Source organism: Neofelis nebulosa, chromosome 4 (assembly GCF_028018385.1).
Source record: "Neofelis nebulosa isolate mNeoNeb1 chromosome 4, mNeoNeb1.pri, whole genome shotgun sequence".
In the NCBI taxonomy this organism is placed as follows: domain Eukaryota; kingdom Metazoa; phylum Chordata; class Mammalia; order Carnivora; family Felidae; genus Neofelis; species Neofelis nebulosa.
The window spans coordinates 58,796,796-58,822,203 of NC_080785.1; the positions used below are offsets into that span (position 1 = coordinate 58,796,796).

The window sequence follows — 25,408 nt, forward strand, 5'->3', positions numbered from 1 at the left end:
TTTATTTTCGGAAATGTTTTTGTCATATCATCCCTGTTCTATACACCTTAATTCACAATGACATCTTACTCTAAAAAGATCCATTCTTTTTCTTACAATATATTGCCCTATATAATCCAGCCCTACTTTACCTACTGACCTGTTTCTTCTATCAATCTCCTAATTTAGAACTTACATTATAACTGGCCAACAGCTTAAATATCTTCTTCTCTCATCCACACCCATTCCCTCCGCAACATACTTCCCCTTCTCTGGAAAGCATTGCGAACTCTTCTTTGCCTACCTCAATCCCATCCACCTGCCAAGCTTTGTCTCCAGTTTCAACTCCTTTTGAAGTTTTCCTAATTCTCCAAACCACATGAATCTTTTAGTTTCTATCCCTCATGTACATTTAAAATAAACAAAACCACTGCTATTCTAAACTACTCTGTCTTGTTCATGAATTTATTTTTTTAAATGTTTATTTATTTGGAGAGAAAGAAAGAGAGAGAGAGCATGAGTGGATGAGGGGCAGAGAGAGAGAGAGAGAGAGAGAGGGAAAAAGAGAATCCCAAGCAGGCACCACACCACCAGTGCAGAGGCGGACACAGGGCTCCATCCCACGACTTGAGCCAAAATCAAGAGTCAGACACTTAACCAACTGAGCCACCCAGGTGTTCCCATGAATTTATTTCTATTGCACATCCCTCTTTCCCTGGTTCCCAATATCACCCTATTACTTCCAAACACACACCTTCTATTTATGCTGGGTTGAAAATCTTGGAAACTGCTGTGCCAAGCACTGTTTAAGGCAATAGACATACAAAGAAGCGCTACTCTAAAAGCCTTACAGTCTAATATGAGAGAGAGATAATTACTATAATAATTGAGGAACAATGTACTGCATGCTGTAACAAAGGTAGATACAATGCTCTAAGGGAATATAGAGAATATAACAGAGGATGAAACTAAATATCCCTAGTAGAATAATGTGGTTGGAGATAAATTTAACAGGAGGAAAAGGCATTTCAAGTACTGAAAATAACCAGTGCAAAAGAACAGAAACAGTGAACATACACATACACACACACACACACACATATATATATACATTCTTATATACATATATACATAGTTATATACATATGCATATATACATATAGATACATATATACACACATATACATTTATATTCATATATATTCATATAAGATATGATGAGACATTTACCACATTGGCAAACTAACTGGGTGTTAAGGATCAGAATCCAGGCACAAAATGGCTTAAAAGCAAGAGATTAAATTCAGTAAAAGTATTATTGAGTAATAGGAACAGAGCCCTAGAAACAAAAGTGTCTGTAATATTGAGAATAGTAAGTCCAGAACTTGAGTGTGGAGCTGAGGAGAAGCAAACATGGCTGGAGCATGGAGCCACACCACTTCTAACTGAGAGACTAGGAAAGCCCTAAAATACAAGTAGATTTTTATTTGTCCCTTATCGATGACCATAAGGAACAAAGAATTTTCATTACTCATTTGGTGACAAATCTAAGCTCATCTGGCAATAAAAACTGGCCTAAACAGACAGGAGATTATTTATTATTTTAACCTCATTTAGTATTAATAGCTATGAATTTCACTGCAGAAATAAATATTAAATGTTTTTATTGTGAGGAACTGTCCCAGACCCCATTAAAAGTGACATGACACGAAAAACAATAAGATACCTAGGAATAAACCTAACTAAAGAAGGAAAAGATCTATACTCTGAAAACTGTAGAACATTTATGAAAGAAACTCAAGAGGACACTAAGCAATGGAAAAGCATTCCATGCTCATGGATTAGAAGAACAAACATTGGTAAAATGTCCATACTACCCAAATCAATCTACACATATAATGAATTCTTACCAAAATATCACCAGTATTTTTCTCAGAGCTAGAAGGGACAATCCTAAAATTTGTATGGAACCACAAAAGAACCTGAATAGCCAAAGCAATTCTTAAAAAGAAACACAAAACCAGAGGCATCATGATTCCAGATTTCAAGTTACATGACAAAGCTGTAGTCATCAAGACAGTATGCTACTGGAACAAAAACAGACATATAGATCAATGGAACAGAGGAGAAAACCCAGAAATGGACCCAGAATTAAATGGCCAACTCATCTTCGACAAAGCAGGAAAGAATATCCAATGGAAAAAATGACAGTCTCTTCAACAATGTCGTTGGAAAAAATCCTGTGTCTTTCAGGAACACACTGAAGGATAAAACTGGACCACTTTCTTACACCATATGCAAAAATAAATTCAAAAAGAATGAGAGACCTAAATGTGACACAGGAAACCATCAAAATACTTCAGGACAAAACAGGCAGCAACCTCTTTGACCTTGGCCGTAGAAAGTTCTTACTAGAACACATCACCAAAGGCAAAGGAAAGAAAAGCAAAGATGAACTATTGGGATTTCATCAAGACAAAAAGCTTCTGCACACTGAAGGAAACAACAAAACCAAAAGGCAGCCTACTTAATGGGAGAAGATATTTGCAAACAACAAATAAAGGGTTAGTATCTAAATAGTATCTTATAAAGGGTTAGTATCTTATAAAGGGTTATAATAGTATCTTATAAAGGATTAGTATCTAAAATCTATAAGGATTTATCAAACTCAACACCCCAAATACAAATAGTTAAGAAATGGTCAGAAGACATGAATAAACACTTTTCCAAATTACATCAAAATTACTAACAGACAGGGGCGCCTGGGTGGCGCAGTCGGTTAAGCGTCCGACTTCAGCCAGGTCACGATCTCGCGGTCCGTGAGTTCGAGCCCCGCGTCAGGCTCTGGGCTGATGGCTCGGAGCCTGGAGCCTGTTTCCGATTCTGTGTCTCCCTCTCTCTCAGACCCTCCCCCGTTCATGCTCTGTCTCTCTCTGTCTCAAAAATAAATAAACGTTAAAAAAAAATTTAAAAAAAAAAAAAAAAAAAAATTACTAACAGACACATGAAAAGATGCTCAATATCATTCACCATCAAAGAAATACAAATCAAAACCACAATGAGATACCACCTCACACCTATCAGAATGGCTAAAATTAACAACAAACAAACAACAGGTGTTGGCAAGGATGAGGAGAAAGGGGAACCCTCTTGCATTGTTGGTAGGATTGCAAACTGGTGCAGCCATTCTGGACAACAGCATGGAGGTTCCTCAAGAAACTAAAAAAAAGGAATTACCCTATGACCCATCATTTGCACTATTAGCCTTTTACCCAAAGGATGCAAAAATACAGAGTCAAAGAGGTATGTGCACCCCAATGTTAATAGCAGCATGATCACTAATAGCCAAATTATGGAGACAGCCCAAATGTCCCTCGACTAATGAATGGATAAAGAAGATGTGGTGTATATATACAATGGAATATTACTCAGCCATCAAAAAGAATGAAGTCTTGCCATTTGCAATGACATGGATGGAACTAGAATGTATTATGCTAAGTGAAATAAGTCAGAGAAACACAAATATTGTACCATTTTACTCATATGTGGAATTTAAGAAACAAAACAGAGGAACATATAAGAAGGAGGAAAAAGAGAAGAAAGGGAAACAAACCACAAGAGACTCTTAATGATAGAGAACAAAGTGTGGGTTCACAGAGGGAGGTGGGTGGGCGATGGTCTGGATGGGTGATGGGTACTAAGGAGGGCACTTGTGATAAGTACTAGGTGTTGTATGTAAGTGATTAATCACTAAATTCTACTCCTGAAACCAATATTGCACCGGATGTTAACTAACAAAAATGTAAATTGAAGAAAAAGGAAAAGATTTTTTAAAAGGCTAAATAAATTTTTAAAAATAAAAATAAATAAAAATAAAAAATAAAAGTGACATGCCATGTAACACAGGATTTATGTCTCATGCTACTTTTTAAAAACCTGATAAAATCTCTTAGCTTTATACCCTCTGCATCCTTCCATGTTGTTGCAAATTGCAAGATCTCTTTCTTTTCACGGCTGAATAATGCTAAGTGAAACACATCAGTCAGAGAAAGACAAATACCATATGATTTCACTTACATGTGGAATTTAAGAAACAAAGAAAAAAAGAGACAAACTAAAAATCAGACTCTTAACTACAGAGAAGAAACTAATGGTTACCAGAGGGGAGGTGGATGGGGAGAAGGGTGAAGTAGGTGAAGGGAATGTTTTTGTCATGAGGAGCACTGAGTAATGTACAGAAATGTTGAATCACTACGCTGTATACCAGAAACAACTATTAACACTGTATGTTAAGTATACTGGAATTAAAAATTTTCTAAATCCAAAGCTGGTAAATGTTAAAATTTAAAAAAAAAAACACACACACAACTGATAAAATCTCAATTCTAAAACACACCTGGCTCCTGGGGTTTTGGAATATTCTATGGACCTTAGATTTTGAGATTTCACAGAACCAGTCAGATACAGAAGGGGATCTATTGCCCAAGAAAGGTTTTAGAGTCCATGGAAGATCCATTTAGGATTGTTTTGTTAAATGGAGGGTGAGTTCTCATTGCCAAACACATTCTATTTTTGACCATCTTTGTGATCCGTGGCAAAGTTTATTTTACTTATGTAGTATTAGTTAAAAACAAAAAATAAAATGACAATCATGGACTCTTATATCAACCTTTTTACTCCCCTTATAATGCCAAGAATACCAGGAAAAAATTGTAAAAGAACATTCTCTTTGCCTCCTATAAACTTAATAGATAGTTTCCTGGAATTGTCTATTCAAATAGAAAATTAATTTCCATGCACAGCTGGAAATACCACATTGGCAAGCAAAGAAAACATCAAACACCAGTATATTAAAGTGTAGGAACTATAAAGACTCAACAAAACAGAATCTGCTCAGTAAGATGGTCATATGAGAACATATTTTCACCTGTTTATTTAATGTATAAGTACATCTCTTAAAGTGAAGTAGCAATAATCAAGGAAGCTTTGGATTCAGAAAAACAATGAGAGGATTACATCATTCAAGCCATTTTTCTATCGTTGTATGAAAGGAGAAGAGGTTAGCACATTCCTTGCCAAGGATAAAAGACGTCCTCAGGCCTGCACAATACATGTATGGGTAAGACACTGCCACCTACTTTGTGGCATGGTTGCTTTTTTATTTTTCACTTTGGGATGATGTAAAAGTTCTAAAGATAGTGGTGACAGCTGTGCAATAATGTAAATATACTTCAGGCCAAGGAAGCACACACTCTAAGAGGGTTAAAGGGTAAATTTCATGTTATGTGTATTTTACTGTTATATAAAATATAATTTCAATAATATACAAAAAGCTCTTTAAAATCAATAAAAAATAGTCTAAAAGAAACATATGCAAAGGGTACAAACAAATTGAAAACAGGGGAAGAAAATCCAATAAATACATGGAAAAATGTTCAAAACCACAAATAAGAATGCAAGTAAAAATGACTACAAACTATCATAGTCAATCTTTCAAATTAGTGAAGATTAAAAATATTGAGAATTTAAAAAAGAAAAAAGGCAGCTTTTCTAGACCCACCATAAAGATCAGGCTCTGTTTATACATCATCCTTCATTTGCTTAGGCCTAATGGGTATTCGTCCTTGTACTGACCCATCAAGAAAAAGCAGGCTCATGGTGCCATCTGGGGACTCCTCCCCAATGCTGTACCTGCATCAGGCAATGACTTATATGGTCAATACTCAACTAATAACCAAACTAAACAAAACAATACACTTCATACACTGAAGAAGAAGAAGAAGAAGAAGAAGAAGAAGAAGAAGAAGAAGAAGAAGAAGAAGAAGAAAAGAACTAAAGAAAGGCAGAAACCAGAACATCACCTTCAGTAACTGCCATACAGAAAGGCCAGTAAAAAGGAGTAACAAGGTGAGCATGAGAAAACCTCATATGGCATCCAGGCAGTTGGCCCCCTTGGTCCTGCTGCCTTGATTCTCAAGTTATCAGAATACAAATTAAGAATCTCCAGCACTGACATTTTGTATATAACAACAAGGAGAAATTTCAATAAAAATCAATGTGTTATGAAAGTAAGACAGAGAAAAACAGTCTGTGTGAACTTTATTCATCGTGGAACCTCTGAATGAGTGAAAGATTGACTTCAGGAGCATTTCTAGACCAAACACAACAGAGTCCCAAAGTGTAATATTGTGTTAAAAACCTGGAGCTACATCTCTATTATCTTTGACAAAGAACCCCAAAACACCACGTACTTCGGTAAATCTGCTGGGATATCCCACAAGCAAAGTGAGGGATCAATTTAATTAGCTACATATAGGAGGCAGTAAGTGGATGGGAAAATACAGGGGACAAAATAGGAGCTGAAGAAATACTTGTTGAACTGAACTTGAGACAAGTGGTAGAAGCTAATACACAGTACCTGTATGTACTGATGAAATTTATTATTGTTCCAACTTTCTACCATATTTAACCTATGGAAAATATAGAAAATATCTATAGAGCCAGCTGTAAAGGTTTATTCTTTTCCACTTGGCATCCCCAGTAACAACCAACCCGCAGCATGGTGCTCAGAGTCTAAGTGAAGATTCATTTCCCCAGAATCAACATCTTTGACTCAAATCCTATTGACAAAAATACAGAAAGTTTTAAGTATGGGGGTGAAATGTAAATGATGAGAAGGTGATCAAAACAAAGATTGTAACAGAAGACAGGCCAGATGATATAGATAAGTCACCTCAGTGAGACCTACTCAAATAAACCAGAAGTAGTCTCTTTTAGTATCTTATCAGAGAAATGTGAGGATTCAATCAGTAACTTCCAACTTCCTCATTTGCTACTCACACTAAAACTTCATTTCATATTAAATGAAATATATTTATATGTATATATAGAAACATATTTGTCTATAGAAAACTCAATTTCAATTTTCACAAATTAATACTTGATCTTATAATGCATGTGTACTCTGGTATCTTGTAATATGGTCTATTCTATTGAACCATTTAATTGCAAGTACAAAACTGATTCCATGGCCTGATAAGAGCCTGTGACATGCAGAAAACACAGGACTATATGATTTCTTTCTAGCTCATTAAAGGAAAGATCATGATTTTATGTAGACGCAATCTAAAAATATCCACAACTCCTAAATACTAGGTCCTCAATGACCTTTCCAAAGCTAATTACTGAATGAAATGATATAACCCCTGTAACATCTTTGCTTTCCCTTCTTCCTCACAATAAATACCCACAATACTTTCCATTCAACAGGCTTTAGAAGTGATTTTCCCAGGGTGTACAACTATTGCCCCACCTTACAGCAGAGGTGAACACAGGGGATTTTGCAATAAAAAGTTAAACATTTACCAAAGGAACTCCCTTAACCCGTAATAAAGTACATTTGAATCTCTGTAAGCCACCCAGCAATAACTAAACAAAAGTCAAAATGGTACTCACGCAGCAGCAGCAAACCACATAAACCTTGGTTTTAATTAAATGAAAGATATTTCATAGTAGTTGTATTCTCCCTTCAAAACTACACAATTTGTTCCCTGAAATAAAATTATTCTAAGTTTCTAGAATAGCATCTTTGTCACTTTTGTAGATTTTCTTAATTGGATGCCGTCTGTTGCAGACCCCCCTCTTCATCCCACCTCATCCTCACCATCTTTAGTAATGGCCCAAACTTGTGGGTGTGCAGGAGTCTCTGGTGAAAAATGAGCTGGCTTTGAGTCAAACAATACTTCCCAATCACAATCGGGGTTTTTTCAGTACATAGCTAGGGAAAGGTCTTGTTTACTTCTTCCCATTACAGCTTAAAAACCATCTAAAACATTGTTTCCTCAAAGGCATTACCATCGAGACATGGAATCCTAACAGCATCATCTGTGCTTGTCAAGTGATTTCAAATTGCTTTACTTTGTAAACCTTCTCTTGCTTCTAAGTCTACCGGGTAAAGAAGTAAATTCCACATGTATTTAATAGCATTTGGATATTTTATTCATGACAGTTTATAAAATAAAATGTAAAGCCTCAAAGTTTTAACTTTAAAAAGCACTTTGAATTATAAACATGAAAGAAATATTAGTGTCAAAAAATTAGGTCCATTGTAATCCTGTAATCAAAGCATTCTGTGCATTTTCCAAACTTGGCAAGCCACATTTTTATTTTTAATTTTTGAACTACTAATTCTGGAGGAAAAACAAACACCATTAACTTCCTCTTCAGTCACTAGCCGTCAGTGCCATGTGTTTTTATCGCTTCCTGCCACAAGGAAATACGTTTGAAACAAAGAATGATATTCAAGAGAGTTCTCTGGGTGTTTAAAGTCATTCTTTCAGGAATTGAGAAACACTGTAAACATATTTAAATAATGGTACAGAATGATAAAACTATTCAGAAAACCTTCACATTTCTTTTATTACGTGATAATGCTCAAAACAAGCCTGTCAAGATTATTTAAAAATAAACTGAGTTGGTCAAGTTAAATAAGTTCCCTTCCTAACACAGCTAATAAATGACAGAGCTTGAATCCAAATCCACTCAGTTTTATACCCAACCTCATAGTGGAAACTATATTCCATTGTTTTCCCTATGAACCTTTTGATCAAACTGTAGGTTTTTATATTAGCCTATTTGTCTAAACCATCACGGGTTTTTGTGGACGAGTCGTGGGGAGAGCCTTCGCTGAGGCTAAGGATGATAAGAACATGAAGATAAAGAAGTATTCAACACCTTCCTTATTAAGTCCTATGTACTAGATAGTACACTAAATACTGGGAATCCTCAGCAAAGATGTAAACTCTACCTCTTACTCTGAGGAGTTGGTAAGAAATTGAAAAAAAGGGTGGTCTTTGTTTGGGTTGCTATGCCAAAATACCACAGCCTGGGTGGTTGAAACAACATAAGTGTTTTTCTCACAGTTCTAAAAGCTGGGAAGTCGAAGATCAAGGGGCTGGCAGATTCAGTGTCTGGTGAGAGTCCTCTTCCTCATTTGTAGATAACCACCTTCCTGCTGCATGCTCACATGGCCCTTCTTGGTACATGCTCATGGAAGAAGATCTTTCTCTCTTCTTCTTATAAGAGCACTAATCCCATCGTGAGGGTCCTACTCTTATGACCTAATCTAAACCTGATTATCTCGGGGCGCCTGGGTGGCTCAGTCGGTTAAGCGTCCGACTTCAGCTCTGGTCATGATCTCACGGTTTGTGGGTTTGAGCCCCACGTCAGGCTCTGTGGTGACAGCTCAGAGCCTGGAGCCTGTTTCGGATTCTGTGTCTCCGTCCCTCTCTGGCCCTCCCTCGTTCATGCTCTCTGTCTCAAAAATAAATAAATGTTAAAAAAATTAAAAAATTAAATTAAATTTAAAAAAACCTGATTATCTCCCAAATGCCCCACTTCCAAAAACCAACACATTGAGAGCCAGGGCTTCAACATACAAATTTGGAGGTGCCATAAACATTGGGCCTATAACAGGAAACTGACAGGTAAAACAAGTGATCGCAATTAGTTTGATATATGAAATACCACAAATATTATCACTTAATTATACTTGACAAATATTTCTTGATAGTGAAAGGGAAGTAAATTTTTTACCATCAATGAAATCCATGAGATAAACAATAATCTCCATGTTTTACAAATGAGAAAACTGTGGCTCAGAAATGATAATTTGTCCAAGATCAAAAAGTGAGCAAGTGAGGGAGACTTGTTTTAAACACGAATCTACCTAGCTTCAAAGCCCAGCCTCTTTTTACTAGAGAGCTGTAACCAAGGGCAACAACAGCCTTCCTCACTGCCTCTTCTAGGGTGTATATAGCATGGCTCTTCCTACCAAGAAAGAGAGTAGCTCCAAGAGCCAAGTACAAACATACATCGCGTGTAAAAACCCTCTGAATAAGAGATGACTAAGGCTTGAATGCTGATACAATAAAAGCAGGTCAGGAAACTAATTAAAAGCACAGATCCTAAACTAGCCTGTCCCACTTGCAAAAGAGAACACTCTACCTAGTAAAATGGTAGAGACACTGGTTTCATGGCAGACATAGTACGACTATAATTCTCAAAAAAATATTTCATAAGCTAACAAAAGAACAAAGATACCTACGTATTTGAAATATAAAACCAATATGGAAAAAAAAAGTATTTTAATGTTGAAGCAAATTAACCTGGAACAGAGATACAGATTTGATTTACTTTTCTTCAGCTCTGAGAAAGTCATTGTGACTCAGTGAGTACTAAGGCTGTAGCAAAGTTTCTGTTTAACTTTTTTAACTTTTTTTTTTCTTTGAGGGAGAGAGACAGCGTGAGCAGGGGGAGGGGCAGAGAGAGAGGGAGACACAGAATATGAAGTGGACTCCAGATTCTGAGCTGTCAGCACAAAGCCTGACACAGGTCTCAAACTCACCAGCCGAGCTGTGAGATCATGACCTAAGCCAAAGTCAGATGCTTAACTGACTAAGCCACCCAGGCTCTCCAAGACTGTAGCAAAATTTTAAAAGTATACATCTTTTCCAGCACTTTGCATAGTAGGTACTTAATAACATGCTGTGAATGAATGGATGCAGGCAAGAAAAAATGAATTAGGATTCAGATTAAATGGTCACATTCACAGTATATAATTAAATATCTCATTTTATGTAGGGGTTTTGAAATGATTTCTTCAATTTCCAGTTAAACGTCTACCCATATTTATTTTCAAGCCTAACTTGTATGATAGCCAAAAGATCTAGATATTTTTGTGTTCCAAAACAAAATAATTGCATGCTATTTTACTCACAATTTTGAAATTTACAGTTCATAAAAATACTATGTTTAAAAGGAATTTGGGGAAAATGGATATTACTGAGAATAAAGAAATGTGTTTATATGCAGTGTGGTAACATAGGAGATTTTTTAAACTAGGTAATTTTGCTTATTAGTGGTACAAATTAGGAAGGGTAAAAAAAAATAAAAGCAATGATCTTTATTTCAATATACTATTTAGTAGCCATTTCAATGGTAATGTAGAGGTGTTACAGAATAATACCTCTAGTCCATCTTAGTTTCTGGTCATCATTTTTCTCTTATTTCATAATCTTATTGTTAATGTCTTTTATTTTGCAATACTGAAGATCTTTTTCTAAGCCAGTTTATGTCCTTTTTTGAAAGAAAAGCCATATATGTGTATGTGTGTATCTATATACAAACACATATATTCATATACATTATATATAAATGCCCATAATCATTTATGCATATACATAATTATATACAATTATATATGTATATGTCTCTTTCCTGGGTACATTCTGTCTCTTTCACATATATGAAATTGTATGTTATATAATATATGTCAAATATTATATATCAATAAATATATTTATATATTTATATTTTTATGGATTATATATTATTTATTTTATATGCTTATATAAAATACAAATATTTATATGTTATTTATTTGTATATACTTATATATACAAATACCTAATTTATATCCAGAAACTACATATAATTATATATAAATTAGAAATTATATATAATAAAACTATATACATAAATTATATATATATAATTTAGAAATGAGACAATCCAGGGGCGCCTGGGTGGCGCAGTCGGTTAAGCGTCCGACTTCAGCCAGGTCACGATCTCGCGGTCCGTGAGTTTGAGCCCCGCGTCGGGCTCTGGGCTGATGGCTCGGAGCCTGGAGCCTGTTTCCGATTCTGTGTCTCCCTCTCTCTCTGCCCCTCCCCCGTTCATGCTCTGTCTCTCTCTGTCCCAAAAATAAATTAAAAACATTGAAAAAAAAAAAATTAAAAAAGAAATGGGACAATCCTTATATTAACTCGACATTTTTTACAAGTTAATCTTTATGTATTCCATATGAGTGCACATAAAAATATCTCATGCTCACACAAATATGAGAAAATCACTTCTCTCAAGATCTCACTTTAATTAACGTTTGGGTTTGGGGGCACTTGGTTTACACCTCAGTGACGTGTGTAAAAGGGTGGTCAGGAGACCTCAAGTATGACTAAGTGTCATAATGTCAGACAGTACCGGCTGATTTCCTCAACACTCAGTGGTAGCAAGAGTCCCAGGGTGGTCACAACTGTGTCCCTGTGCTCAGAGCCTATCAGAGTACCAGAAGGTTTTAACACAAGGACTTGTAAATCCCTAAGGATTCTATCTAGGTAGGTTCAAGTGGGGCCTGAGAATTTGTGTATTGAGAAGCCCCATGTAATTCCTATCAGACAAGCCTGAAAAACACTGTTAGCATGTATGGGAAGGAGCACATTGAAGGAGAAGGCCAGAAATGTGGTTCGCCCTATACCATGGACACTAGAAATGTCTCATAAGTACTGCCAGTTTTTATAGACCATGGCAAGCCATGGAGAGTTTTGATAAAGGAAATAATTAGATTTGTGCTTTAGCAGCAGTGCTTTACTAGGCAGCATTGTACAATTAGGCTGAATGCAGGAGAGACTAAAAATAGAAAGATTAGCTGGAAGCCTATGACAATAGTTGTGGCCAGAAGTAATGAATGCTAAAGGCTAGCAACAAAAACGGAAAATAGAGTCAATCAAAATCCAAGCCAACTTGATGTGCAGGGGAGCAGAATAAGAGTTTCAAAAGTGGCACCATTGTTTTAAGCACAAGTGGCTGAGGAGGTATCTGTGATGTTCATAGAAAGAAAGAAGGTCAAAAGAATTTAGACTAGGTACAGTATAAGTAACTGAATTCATAAATGAATGGTTAAAAGAAAGATCATTTGTAAGGACAGGAAATAGGGTTTTAACCCCAGTTCTACCATCTTCTTGCTAGCACATGCTAGACACATCTTTTAAGCTCTCTAATCCTAGTATATTTGTTTATAAATTATGCTAGTAAAAAATTTTGCAGGATTGCTGTAAGGGTTCAATGAAATGATCTGTAACACTTGACCCATAGTAGGTGACTAACAGGACAATTTCATTGTTTTTCTGCTTTTCTTTTCACCAACTTTTATGTTCAATGATTTAAAGCCATTCAAGACACACAGTAGGCATTCAACATACACTGGTTGAATGAATGAATTACTACTGCTATGACAATTCTATTGAAGACTGAAAAAAGATCATGGGATTTGGCCATTAAAGAGTAATTGGTGCACTTAGAGACTGCTTAAATGCCTAGGGGTTTTGAACATTTGTGTGAAGATAAAGTCCAAGTGTTCTGGTAGAGGACATTCAAAATCAAGTGGTATTGTAGAATTAAAGTTTCTTCGAGTTTCATCGTTTTGTTGTATTGTTTTGTTTTTTCTATTCTGCACGTTAAATAAAGGCTTCCAGCTAGAAAAGAAAAATCTGCTTTATTAACTTTAACAGTATTAAAAACACCTTATCCCTTAGAGTTTTTACAGTATATTGTCTCATTTGATATTCAGCTACTTGAGTCAAGGAATTCGGTTACTACTATCATCATTTCTATTTTAAAGAGAAAACTAAGATTCAGGAAAGTTGAGGTACTTTTACGGCATGAGTGTCAGAGCCAGGGGAATTTAACTGAGGTCTTCTGACCACAAGTTTGTTGAGCTTTCCACCACCCACACTCATCAAGCCCATTCATGTTATTCCATATGAGCTCTCTTCCATGCTTGCCCTCACACTAAGTTTTCCCTCCTACGATTTGGAAGTGAAGAGTGGGGAAGAGTCTTATGGGCCTGAGGAAGTTTGGAAAATAATGCTCCTTCCTCAAAACGCAGCCAGCACCACAGAGCACCCATCCTCCTGCTAGTCCAGTGCCAGTCACGAATGCTAACACCACAGTACACCTGTTTCTTGTTAGCTACAACAGAAAAATCTGCTGTCCTTTGGGAAGTATCAGAACTGTCTTTTTGGAAAGCTTTTCTGTAAAGATGATACAAGCTTTAAATTCTGATCTTAACCAACTGGTTAAAGAGAAAAATTTGTCTTTATATTGAGTTACTGTTACTTTGTACCACTGCCCATGGTGTTGACTGCTTGAATTCACACCCTGACCCTAAGCAGATGCACAACCTTGGACATCTTATCTATCTTTGAAAGTGGTTTCTCATCTTCAAAATGGGGATTCTAGAAAATAGCCCTTACACTATAGGGTTTTCACTTTAATAAATGAAATACCACATACAAAGTATTTGGCACATTTAGAATGTGAAATATAAGGAACACTCAATACGTGGTCTTTGCTATTCAGCAATGTGTGGTACCTTAGTCTTGCGGAGAAAGCAATTCAGGCCCAGAATGATCAAGATACTTTGCACAAAGTGACCAAACATCATTTTGAAACAGTAACTTTCCTTATGGAGAAAGAAATGCCCAAGATAATCAATGAATTTTTCATTGACTGAAACTGCCACATTCATTCCTCTGACTTTAAATTATTCATTTGTAAATTAATGTACATTTTCAGTTAATAAATCAGATGATTTATGATGGGGGGAGCAGCTAGACCCACAGGTGAGTTTCAAAAATCTTGAACATAAAAAAGTATTTTTAGAAACACAGGAAAAGGGCTTTTTTAAACACATCAATATGTATTCTCACATATCCTTGTAACAATTAATATCTAAATGAAATTAATTTGCATGCTTTCAAAATAGGAGAACAAGTGTTTAATTTTCATAACTAATAAAACAACATTGCCTTTTTGTAGAAAGTAAATGTTATCTCCTAAAGGACAAGAATTTTATATTTATTTACTTTCTCCTGCTTTTTTGTACTTCCCTGATGTTTCTTGTCATAGTGGCTCTGGACATTGGTTACACATTATAATCACTTTGGAGGTTTAAATGAATACCCGGGCATAGACCTATAAGGAGTCCAGTTAAATCAAAATTGTTGAGGTTGGTGGTTCCAGTTCAGGTTCTGTCTTTGTTTCCTTTAAGCGCTACAGATGACTTTAAGGCAGAGCCCAAACCAAGAATCACTGGCTTACCCAACGTCTTTCAAACAGAACGATGGATTTTTTTTTGCCTTGTTGACTGCTGTCTATAAATAAGTTGTTTTACTTCGAACCATAAAACTGCTTACTCTGAAAGGCAGTCTTGACCTTCAATGCAAGTTAGATTTCCCTTGATTCTAATCAAATGATTTTATGAGAGTCCCATTCCATTAATTTTCCTCATAAAGTTAGGTGGGATGAGTTATATAAGAAGACCACATTATACACAGCATTCAAATTACAGCACTAGAAAAAAAAATAGGTCAGGCAGGTTACAGATTAGTGCTCTGTGGTATTTTTTTAAGAGTTTAGGTATCATGCTAATTTTGTAATAGTTGAAGTTATAAATCAATGACAAAAATGTGATTCTGAAAAAACCAGCAAAAGAAATACAACATTATAGCATTAAAATATCTGACACAACCATACAGCTATTCTGAAATCCTTTTCATTCAATTCCTGAAACCCTTCGAATAAATAATGCTGGATCCAGATTGCGGAACAATGGGGGTTAAAAAGAACCAGACAAGCATAGGAAGCCTAATCTGCTTATACTGTCAGGTAACAAAAAAGAAGATAATCTATGTATTTCAACAGCAATAACTTTATTTTCCTGGGTTATTTAATAGTGCTGTCTCCTGTGTGCTATGTAGCAATAGGGAATGAAATGAAGTTGCAGGAACTCCAAAAGAAGCATAAGGAGAAAGACATCCAACAGCCAAGACACATCACCATTTATGTATTATTTATCCTTTCGATAATTTAGTTTACCAATGGTTTACAAGGATAAAAATACTGAACCACTCTGCAAATCCTCTTATACTGGCATAACCTCTCTACAGAGTAGCCTTCTTCCACTGGGGAAAACATGGGGTAAGGTGGAAAAAATGGGATCCAACAAAGACCCCAAGGATCTGAAACTAAATCAGGTTCACAAATACAGGCAAGAGAATTTAAGAAAGTGTTTAGGATTGCTTCCTTCGAGTAAGTGAAGTTAGGAAGTAGAACCTTAAGCATAGGTTGAAAATTTTACAATGGAAAGATGGGTTCAGTTGCTTACTTAACTATTCAAGAACCTTTTTTTTTTTTTTTTTTTTTTTTTAATGAATCATGTGTTAAGTTAGCAGCAGCCTTAAAGAGGGATAAGACACTGTCCCTGAAAGTTTCAGTGTGACTTAGTCCTTGGCCCTCTCCTCTTTTTCTCTTTTTTCTTCATTTCCATCTTTTAATTGATAAGGTCATGCTTGCTAATTTTAAGCTACCCATGTTTTTAACTATTACCTTTATTCAGATGATTCTTAAATTTCTAGCTCTAGGACAAATTTCTCTTCATCAACTGTACGTCTCAAGCTATTCCTGACAACTAGCAGAACTACGGTCAAGAATACACACTACTGAATTAGAGTTCCTAGATCTGAGTCCTAGATCTGTTCCACTCAATTTACCATGAGACCTTGACAGAGCAAGATATTTAACCTCTCAAAACCTCAAGATCCATATCTGTAACACAGGGATAAGAACAGTACCTATACCTCAAGAGTTATGAAGAGTTCCATGAAATGAAGACAATATAGTAATGAAGCCCCTAGCTTGTGGGAAAAATTCAGCAAAAGTTAACTATCTTTTCTATCAATATCACTTACTTCCACTAATTATCATTTTTGAACTTCATAATTACTTTTGTTGCTTCCTACTGTGCTTTTCTGTTTTCCAGTCTTCTTTTGAAACATTTAAAATAAAACTTTCCCCTCTATTTCTGTTTTTCTCACTGAAGCCTGCTCCTAATATTTACAGGTCCTAGATTAAAATTTCAGAGGTCCACCTACCCTGTTTCTAAATTTTTTTAATGTATAAATCAACCTATTAGCTGTTAAATAAAATTTTTTCTACCCTACTGCCTTTGAAATGGATTAGAAGATCAGGTTTAAAGTTATATTTTTCAGATGCTTCTGGATTCCAGGACAGAAAATCTAAGTAAAAGGAAATTTAATGCCTAGATGTGAGCCCCCAGCCCTTGCCTCCAGCCATGACCACCCACCTCCCCTATTCCTCCACACCAAATCTTTTGAAATCTTACCCATCTGTGAAGGACATTTCGTGTACTTCCTTCTCCAAATTTCCCTTGAGACAGATATGATCTCATCCTCCTCTAAGTATACAAATTATTTTGTTTCTTTTTATCTTAATGGACTTACATTTTTAACAGTACCTATGCCTTTGTTTTCCTAGTTACAGGTCACTTCTACTTGACCAAAGATTCTTTGTGCTTAATACTAGCAGCATGTAAGAATTTCCTGATGAGCTTAAAAAAAAAAAAAAAAAAAAAGACCTCTAGGGTCCACCCAAAATCAAAATCAAGCATGATATGTAGTGGGGAACAGGCAGGGATATTTTTCTAAAGCTCTATTGTTGATGTTGACATGCAGCAAAGGTTGATAAGAATTGTATAAGATTATAAATTCCTTGGAGGGCAAGGTCTATATTTTGTACTCAACATATTCTTTGAAATTGAATTTAAGCTGATATATGTTTTCCCTCCTGTAAAATACTTTCTGGCCCATAGGCTACACATAACCTCTATAGTTACTGAACTAATTTATGAGCACTGAGGCATGATGGTGACTTAAGCTCTAGAATTGGGTAAAAGGAGACATATAAAGAATTAATCTTACAGTCTGGATCAAACTGTCTCTTTTGCCTATATCTCTGTTTACTCTGTATGGTACATCTTATTGACAAAATAATCAAATAATTAAAAGTATGGTCAGGGTGTTATTCCTAACACCTCGGACAGTGTTTGGCATACAGTGGGCATGATATAAAAGTCTGGTGAATGGGTGAGTGAATGAGCAAATTCATGAACAGAAATTACGAAATGGAAGGATTTGAGACATTATTTCAGTCAGGTGTGTAGGGTAGGTTGAATAATGACCCCTCAAAAGATACTCACATTTTCATCCCTGGAACCTGTGAATTTTATCTCATATGTTTAAAAAAAAAAAAAAAAAGGACTTTGCAATTGTGATTAATGATTTTGAGATGGAAAGATTATCCTGGATTACCCAGGTGGGCCCTAAATGCAATCATATATATCCTTATTAAAGGGAGATTAGACATACACAGAGAAGGCAATGTGAAGAGAAAGGCAGAGATTGGAGTGATAATTGCACAAACTAAGGCACCAGAAGTTAGAAGAGGCAAAGAACAGATTCAGAGGGAGGCACACAAGAATGCCAGCATGGCAGATGGTGTAAAAACACACCAAAAGGTGAAGTAAGGCAACACAATCATTTATTGGAGGTGGGACAGAGTAGGAAGCCGGTATATAATAAAAAAGAGGGATGGCATAATTCCATTTGCTCAAAAGTGAACAAGCTTTTGAGCAAGTGACAGACACAACTAGAAATTGTGATAGAATGTGGAAATGATGGTTTTGTCACCAGTGTGAAAAGACCTACAGACGTGGGTATTTAGAGTGACATTCACAAAAGGATAGTTACAGGTCACAGTTAAGACAAAAGCACAAATTTGTGTATACTAACTCTAAATGAACACTAAATGCTTTAGTATCTCTTTTACAATTATATCTTTTATATATTGATATAACAAATTCATTACATATCTTCCAAATAAAGAAACTGGGACAAAGGGAGATCTAGTGAACAGCAGATAGATGACAGGTAACACTTGTTTCCAGAGCTTATGTTTTAAGTCCGTGGGCTTTTACTGATAACCTCGAATATGCATTTGTATAATTTCTCAGTAACAGATAAGGTAACAAAGTATTCAAAGCAAAAGATATAGATTCCCTTAGACCTGATGAGTATGGACACTTTTTTTATGGGGTGGAGGTAGGATGACAAAGAACAGAAGGAAAGCAGAAGCAAAAAGACTAAACCTCTTTACCTTGTATATTGGTTAAGAACATACAACGACAGCAGGATGTAAACATATCCATAATGATCCTACAGTTATAACAAGCAAAATAAACAATCCAACCTTAACATGTCCCAATTCCCCAAGGACCTCAGGTTTGCCGTGTAGTTTAAGAATTAGTCACTCATTTAGACTGGGGCAAATCCCTATGGATTCAGGGAGTTTGCGATCAACTAATGGGTTATGGCGTTATTGTCAGTGGATGTTACCCCACAGGAGGTTGGACCATTGCATCACTCAGGGTAAAGACATACTTCTTTTGTGTGTGACAAACAAGAGCCTACCCAAAGAGGTTCCCCAGAGAGCTGTGAGTGAAAGATATGCAGTACTTGCCTATTTCACATCTGTTCTTTCCATGAGCTTTAGAGCAATGAACTTCCTGGGCAGATATGAAAGGAACCCCATATGACTACATATATGCCAGTGGAAGAGATCACTCCATCTATCCAATATCATGCTGCAACAGTGGCAAATAATAAAGCCAAAACACATCTTTAGTGGGGACACACAGAAAATTTAGGAACCTAATTTAATTTTTATGAAGACTTCAACTATCATATTAAAGTGCTTATGAGTTCATCAATTTAAATGAGAAGAAATGAAAACACAGAGATCAACATGTCATAAATTTTAAACCAGCTGTTTTCCTTTGTACATATTTCATGGAAGTTCCTCAGAAAAATGTTACTACTGTTAATAATACAGTCTGCAAAGAATGCATCCATTTTTTTAAATTTTTTCATTCTTATTTATTTTTGAAAGAAAGACAGACAGAACATGAGCAGGGGAGGGGCACAGAGAAAAGGAGACAGAGAATCTAAAGCTGGCTAAAGGCTCCGAGCTGTCAGCACAGAGCAGGATGTGGGGCTCAAATCCATGAACCGTGAAATCGTGACCTGAGCCAAAGTTGGATGCTTAACTGACTGAGCCACCCAGGCACCCCAAAAATGCATTAATTTTTAAAAGTTTGGGGTGCCTGGGTGGCTCAGTCAGTTAAGCGTCTGACTCTTGGTTTCAGCTCAGGTCATGATCTCACAGTTTTGTTCCTTTGAGCTACACATTGGGCTCTGCGCTGGCAGCATAGAGCCTGCTTGGGATTCTCTCTCTCTCTCTCTCTCTCTCTCTCTTTCTCTCTCTCTCTCTCCCTCCCTCCCTCCCTCCCTCCCTCCCTCTTGGGATTCTCTCTCTCTCTCTCTCTCCCTCTCTCTCTGCCCCTTCCCAACTTGCACTGTCCCTCTCTCAAAATAAATAAAGAAAACTTTAAAGGTTTAAATGGTGTTGGACCAATGAATTCAACTTAAAACAATTTGCTGCTTAACCACAATTGAAAATACTTTTACTCCTTCCTCTGTTCTTACCTACAGTGTGTATTTTTTTAATGGGGTGGGAGGTAGCTTGTAAGTATTGAAACAGGGAGAGTTCAAGTTACTAAAAGGCAAAAGGCTGGTAGGTCGGCTTTCTACTACTGTGCTAGCTACAGCAGCTCCAAACTTGGACTTAACATTTAGGGAACTCAGTATGTGGCCACAGTTCTTGCAAAGGATAACCACCCTCTTGCACTGTTTATTGTTTAAGGAATAGACAAGACACCTAGAGGGACACAAAAAATTTCAATGGGTAGCACCTAAATAGAAGCAAAAGAACAGCTCAAAACCGTCAGGAAGACGTTAAAAGAACAGAAAGTTAACAAAAGAATAAATAAGAAGAAACAAAGGGAGGGGACATGATTTACCACAGAGATCAAGCACCTTGGTTTTGCTGAGATATTTTCAACTGTTTCCCCTCACTCCAAAGATAGTTTATCAGCCTCCTCACAAAATATCCTTTGTTCTTCACTTATTTGGCTCCTTTTATGTGCTAGGCAACATATTAGCTAATCAAGGAACTATGAGTCAAATAACCAATTGTTTTACATTTAAAAAAAAATCTTAGAAAGATGTCTCTTGCTTTCAAAGAGCTTAGTTTATTACTAAGCTATGACTAAGAAAACCCCCCAGCTATAGGAGATAAGTTCCTTTTCCAATGAGGTAACAGGTATCAGAGAAGCCCAGGATCACCAAGGAAGGCTTCACAGAAGAATGAAACAGAGGCATGCCTTGAATAATAAATAAAGAAATTTCCCAAGGACTGGAGGTGTGTTGGTATGAAGGGGAGGGCACTCCCAACAGTGAGAAAGTCACACCCAAAGGTCTACAAGCAGAAAAGCAAGAACCAGGGAAGGCACATAGCTTCATGTGGTGACCAGAACAGGCTCATGGTGCATGGAGGAGGAAAAGAAAGACTAACAAGAAAAGGCTGTGGGGTCCTTGTGTCCCTCAGGTAGAGGCTATAGACAGTCTATGACATTTTTCAAACAGGGCGGTGACTTAATCAGTTTGGCTGAAGGAGAGTCATCTCATAGTAGAAAAAAGACTTGCTACCAAGAAGTTCAAAGCCAAATCTACTTCTCTAGCAACTTTACAGAACTTGAGTATATATACCAAGGACATTTGCTTTATCTAATCTCCCTTCTTTTCTTTCATTTCCTCGTCATGTATTTTATTTTTTAAAACATATTATATAAATCCCAAATCCTTCTTGGGAGTTAGGCAGGAGAAAAGAATATGAAAGAAAGACAACTAAGAAAGGTAAGAAGGCAGATGGGGAGGTGGATTATCAGTTCTCCCAACAGAAGGGAAAATGAACTCTACTTTGACATATTTTATTGAAATTCAGAGATCCAATAGCACACATTATCCAACACAAGTTATCATATGTATTATTTTTCTTCTTTCTATAATTGGCTTCCTGACTTTTTCTAATTTTCAGCTCCTTTCACTGAAATACTAATACCTTTAAAATCTGTTTTCCAATAGATTGTTTCACTTTAAACATAAAGTGAAACATCCATTAAAAATGAAGCACCATATTATAGACACAAAGATACAGATACGTTCAAAAATAACATAAAAATCACCTAAAAACAATTTTCATAGTTTTGTGCTTTTATTTTCTTAAAGTAGTTTTCAAAATATCCCTAATTATAATATTTCTTTTAATACAACATATAAGCAGAGAAGACAGGTTTTCAGGAAGAATTACTTCATAATCACTGGGTTAATAATTTACTACGAAAGACAATATTCGCTGAATGACAGTAACATTCCCCATAAGTCCCCATCCATGAACACACTAGGCAGATATTTGGGGATCCCAGTGACAAACCAAACAAGTAACTACAATGACTTTCTATATTTTTTCCAACCAGATAGAGATTCCAAAAGAGGAGTTCAAGATACAGTTCTGTCTTTGCCCATTTGTACAGCAGTCTTAGCTCTGCAAAAAGCACTCAGAATCTCAAAACCAGAAAAACATAGGTGAGGTAATCAAGTAACCTTTTCAGTAACAACAGAAACAGGTGTCACCACCAGCTTTTGTTAAACTCGCTTACATTCTCAAAAAATCCAAAGGCGCTCAGTGTTTCTTTCTGAAGAACAATCTCCTCTGAGGTGAAGGTTACAAGATGAATGCCTGCATATGTGCCCCTATGATTATCTACCCTCTCTTAGGACTCACAGAATTCCAAAGTGGGAAAAATTATTAGGCCAAATTCCAACTTCAAAGGAAATTCTCCAGTTAGGCCAGTTGCCAGTGGAACTATGAAACCAATATAAAGTCTTCTTAGAAGTTAAGAGCCTGGAAGGAAAGGTTAATTATGCAGTGCTAACTACGGAGCAACCCATCCATCATAAGAGCAAAGAGTCTTACACAATCAAATGTCAGAAGGTTAGCATGAAAAAAGACTCAAAACAATTTCACAGACTATCTCAGAATTCTTCTATTCCCAGTAAATCGATTTAAGAGTTTAAGGAAATACTCACCGATAGTATGTCATGAGTCTCTCCTTTGGGGTATTTAAGTAACTCTGAAGCAACTTAAAATCAACACATGAGACATGTGTGGATAAAAGGTATTGATCATAATTTGCAAGCATGAACATGACAAAATCAAAGCCATAATAATGGCTCACCTATTAGAAACTTAGAATTTGTAAAAAACTATATAGCAAAGGCAGAAAGAAAACAAGAAAATAAGGGGGATGGGAGACAATTAAAATGTAATTACAGTATGTAAGAAAAAACAAACATATATTTTGCTCATAACAAAGAATTTTTTAATTTCTTCAGAACTTATTCTTAGCTCACTAACATTTTATTTGACACAATTCTTTGCTTTCTAATCCTATAACAAATTAGAAGTAATAAATTATAAATGGAGAAGACTGTTATACATTAACATTCTCAAAAGATAACAGATAAAAATTAAATATATATAAAACCATAGAAACTAAAACATTTGAGTATTTTTTAGTGGAGTTTAGATGGTTCTACATACCTCTGTATTTCCTGACACTTATTACAATATTGCAAAACAATCACACTCACGCACATGCACACACACATGTACACACCCACAACTTTGATATTATTAACAGCAAACCCTAAAGAATATAGAAAAAAAATCTGCAAAGGTCCACATACAGTTATAAACAAAAGGCTGCCCATTTGTTTTGCCAAGGTACTAAAATTTGCCACTGGATCTTCAATAAAATGAAGCCTAGCATTGTTTTATAATTGCATTCACTGTAAAACAAGTGTTTATCAACCACTGTCTATTTGACCTAGATTTTCAACATAATATGTGAAATCCTGAAGGTGTTTAAAAATGTTATGCAGGACACCTGGTGGCTCAGTCAGTTAAGCGTCTGACCTAGGCTCAGGTCATGATCTCGCAGTTTGTGAGTTCGAGCCACACATCAGGCTCTGTGCTGACAGCTCAGAGCCTGGAGCCTGCTTTGGATTCTGGGTCTCCCTCTCTTTCTCTGTCTCTCCTCTGCTCAAGCTCTGTCTCCATCTCTCAAAAAATAAGTAAATGTTAAAAAAAATTTTAATGTGATGCCAATATGCAATAGACAGCAAACATAAGAATTGTGAATATTAAATTACTTCTTCCTCAGTAGATGTAACTATAATTTCAGATAAGCTGACATGACTTTTATTTATTTATTTATTTATTTATTTATTTATTTTTGGCAGACAGCCTTCAGCTGCCACTGATATGACTTTTGTATACTAATTAAGGACACATACTATTCTATATTATACATATTATTCCCACTTTCTGGGAAGCTTCCACTAACCAGAACTTGAATTTACTAATAGCTACACTGCTTCACTATTTCACATGATTCCTAATGAAAGGCTTACTGAAGAATCTCTTAGAAAATGATTTGCCCTGATTTCAATATGTTTCTACCTCTTTGAAAGAACCTTATTTAACTCTTTAATAATTGGTATAATCAAGAGTACATTATGAAATACTCCTACCTCTTATAAGCACTACCATATATTTACTCCCAGGTATAAATGTTCACAATAAATGTGGGAGAGACTGACTAGCTATTCACCGAACTTGTTTCCTCCTCTTCCTGGACCACTGCTAGTCTGCTTTTCTCAGCCTCCTTTGCAGTGAGGTATGGTCATGTAACTAAATTATATCCAAAGAAATGTGGGTATGCCTATGGAAACGTCCCACATAAACCCACCTCTTCCATTTTCCTTCCATCAGCTTGACGGAGAGACGTATACTAACCTTGGAATCCACAAGGAGAAGAAAGACAAGTCACAAGACAGCAACCATCTGGGGCCTCCATAGCCACTACAAAAGAAGAGTCTACCACTCAGGAAAGTCTTTTTAGTCTTTATGTGAGGAAGAAACAGCCTTCTTTTCTGTTTGAACTACATTATGAGGAGTTTTTTGGTAGTGTTATAGTAATGAACACAATAAATATATAAACTGAATTACCTATCAAAAGTAATTGTGAAAAGTAAAGTTGAGAAGAAATACATGTGCAAAATAAATTTAAACTGAATATTTTGGTAAAAGATTTGTGCCTCACGTTTCAAGCACTGTCCCTCAGGAACTGAAGAATAAATAAAATCTTCTATCTGGTTTGTTTCAAACTTGAATATCAGATTGAGAAGTTTAGACTCAGCAATAGCAAAAGAATGAGTCACATAACTGTGAACTTAAAGTAATAAAAGAAAATCCAAAATAATATTTAACAAATTTAACGTTCATTATCTCCTATCAATACTGTACTCTAATCAAATTCTGCTACAAAACTTGAAGGACTGATTTGATTATCTTAGAATATTTATCTTGATCACAACTTTGAAATAAATAATTAGCTGGGGGCCTGAAAATATTTTAGTTACACAGTTTATTGTAATGAGATTTCACCTGTATTTCATTAAAAAGCTTATCAGACTTATCAGGGGAAGACTTAACCTACTTGATTTGTCCTATGACTCTATTTCATTTACCATTCATTTTTTATGGTAACATATTGTGAACAAACTGAAGAAAAAAATACCCACTTGGACATTTTGATATTTGTTTGTAGCTTTGTCCTGGTTTTAGTTTCCTACTTAATGACTAAATGGCACCACAGTGGGTGATACACTAGAGTAAAAGTGGTGAATCATTAAAGAGTTCGTAAATTTTAAAA

At 35.9% G+C, this 25,408-nt stretch overlaps 1 protein-coding gene and 1 non-coding gene across 13 annotated transcripts in view; one reads left to right on the forward strand and one right to left on the reverse strand.

Annotated features, from left to right (window-relative positions):
- The window catches only part of HDAC9 (histone deacetylase 9), a 938,649-nt gene that overhangs the window by 836,798 nt on the left and 76,443 nt on the right, over positions 1–25,408 (reverse strand). The gene's annotated exons all lie outside the window — the stretch shown is intronic.
- On the forward strand, positions 5,017–5,145 carry LOC131511256 (U6atac minor spliceosomal RNA). Its single transcript, XR_009261449.1, has one exon. It is a non-coding gene; the product is annotated as a U6atac minor spliceosomal RNA (small nuclear RNA).